This window comes from Mirounga angustirostris, unplaced genomic scaffold, assembly GCF_029215605.1.
Source record: "Mirounga angustirostris isolate CCGP_5_RB_7025 unplaced genomic scaffold, mMirAng1.0.hap1 SCAF_1, whole genome shotgun sequence".
Classification (NCBI taxonomy): Eukaryota; Metazoa; Chordata; class Mammalia; order Carnivora; family Phocidae; genus Mirounga; species Mirounga angustirostris.
Genome location: NW_026991709.1, coordinates 122,398,886 through 122,401,364, shown reverse-complemented (window position 1 = coordinate 122,401,364; position 2,479 = coordinate 122,398,886). Strand labels below are relative to the sequence as shown.

The window sequence follows — 2,479 nt, the reverse complement described above, 5'->3', positions numbered from 1 at the left end:
AGAAAGGAAACATTTGCACTATATACTGTAATACATTGTAACACTACAGTATATGATACATTATGATACCCTGCCTTGCAAAGCAAGGAAGAGTATTTTCACAGTTATAACAACACTGCATAGGTATTTAACTAAAAATTGTGATACATATAGAGAAGAAAAGGAGAGGGTAGTGGAATAGATGAGAATGCTAAAATCTTCATCTACTGTAATATAAACTCAATGTGTAAATGTGATGAAACAAGGAACATCTGTGGATATATGGACTAAATACCATAAAAAGAACCTAGAAATTTTAAATGGTTGCTTTTTTTCAGGATTGGGAAGGAAGCATAAAGAGAAGGGCAGGTGACTGCTATTTTGGTTAAAAGACTTTAACACTAGCCACTTCCTGCTTCCCTGTGGGTGGGTCATTTCTGTGTCCCTGCAGCATGGGGCAGGAGACCACCAAAGCTGATGCAGTGACTGAGGCTGATGTGAATCCAAAGGCCTACCTCCTCACAGACACTGACCTCACAAGAAATGACCGGACCTTGCTCAGCAGGCATGTAACTACAAGCAGCTCCGGAAAGGAGCCAATGAAACCACCAAGACCCTCAACAGAGGCATCTCTGAGTTCGTCGTGATGGCTGCAGACGCTGAGCTCCTGGAGATCATCTTTCACCTTCTGCTGCTGTGCCAGGATAACAGTATGTCCAACATGTTTGTGCACTCCCGCTCCAAGCAGGCCGTAGGGCCTGTGGGGTTTCCAGGCCTGTCATCACCTATTCTGTCACCATCAAAGAACGCTCACAGCTGAAGCGGCAGATCCAGTCCATTCAGCAGTCCCTGAAAAGTCCTCAGCTGACCCCGGTGGCCTCTGCTACACTGACTGCTGTGAGGGTTGTGTATCATATTGTCTGTGTTAGCATGTACTGTCTCCAGCCACATTCTCTTGTTATATTATAGTACTAAATCTGGTTTTTGCATCTATGTATTGCTTGTGTTTAGTTTTACAGGTGGTTATCCATGTTACTCCCCCACCCCACCCCCAATCTCCCATTCTACTCTCTCTCTCTCTGCCATCTTATCCTCCCTTTTGAAAAATGAACTAATGCTAAGAACAGGCAGAAGTCAAATGATGACACCATTCAAAGGCAGGGGAGAGCCAGGATAGAGATCTGGTTCCAGCTTTCAGGCACTAACTTCCTAGGGCATGGCAGAATTAAACACCATGCACTTTGTATCCCTGTGTCTGGCTTACAAAGTCATTCCATACATGTTTGCTCTCCAGGGGGAAAGCATGTATCATTTGGGGAGAAAGGATGTACGCTGTGAGGTTGTCAGGTGTATGTTCAAGTGCCATTTGCTAATATACCCCTATTTGCTTTGGTAATGTGATATTGCCCTTCTCCCCCAACTCCCAACCATGCTCCTGAGGGTGGCAGGGCAGTAGCATATCAAAGAAATATGCCACAGAATTCCAAAGGCTGCCTGGGTTTGTTAGACATGGCGCAGTTGAACTAGGTCTTGAAGGAGTCCAGAGTGGCAAGAAAGTAGAGGGTCAACTGAAGCTGGAATGAAGAAGTCTGGGAAAGTCATGGAGACCTGCCTGGAAGCTATAGCAGAGATGTTGGAATCCAAGGAAACATCCTCTCCGGTGAATGGAGATGGACATTTGGTACCAGCCTTAAGAGCCCTGACTCCTGTTTCCTGCCACAACGTGGGTCAGATGTATGTATTCTTTATCACATCAGAAGGACAGTGCTACAGCAAAGGAAACAGTCAACAAAACCAAAAGACAACCGACAGAATGGGAGAAGATATTTGCAAATGACAGATCAGATAAAGGGCTAGTATCCAATCTATAAAAAACTTATCAAACTCAACACCCAAAGAACAAATGATCCAATCAAGAAATGGGCAGGACATGAACAGACATTTCTGCAAAGAAGACATCCAAAAGGCCAACAGACACATGAAAAAGTGCTCAACATCACTCGGCATCAGGGAAATCCAAATCAAAACCTCAATGAGATACCACCTCACCCCAGTCAGAATGGCTAAAATTAACAAGTCAGGAAACGACAGATGTCGGCTGGGATGCGGAGAAAGGGGAACCCTCCTACACTGTTGGTGGTAATGCAAGCTGGTGCAGCCACTCTGGAAAATAGTATGGAGGTTCCTCAAAAAGTTGAAAATAGAGCTACCGTACAACCCAGCAATTGCACTACTGTGTATTTATCCCAAAGATACAAATGTAGTGATCCGAAGGGGTACATGCACCCCAATGTTTATAGCAGCAATGTCCACAATAGCCAAACTGTGGAAAGAGCCAAGATGTCCATCAACAGATGAATGGATAAAGAAGATGTGGTATATATATACAATGGAATATTATGCAGCCATCAAAAAAATGAAATCTTGCCATTTGCAACAACGTGGATGGAACTAGAGGGTATTATGCTAAGCGAAATAAGTCATTCAGAGAGAGGCAAGT

General features: G+C 44.1%; 1 pseudogene; it reads left to right on the top strand.

Moving 5' to 3' along the window:
• The first annotated feature begins 431 nt into the window (after nucleotides 1–431).
• On the top strand, nucleotides 432–948 carry LOC123862933 (NHP2-like protein 1; annotated as a pseudogene).
• Nucleotides 949–2,479: the final 1,531 nt, after the last annotated feature.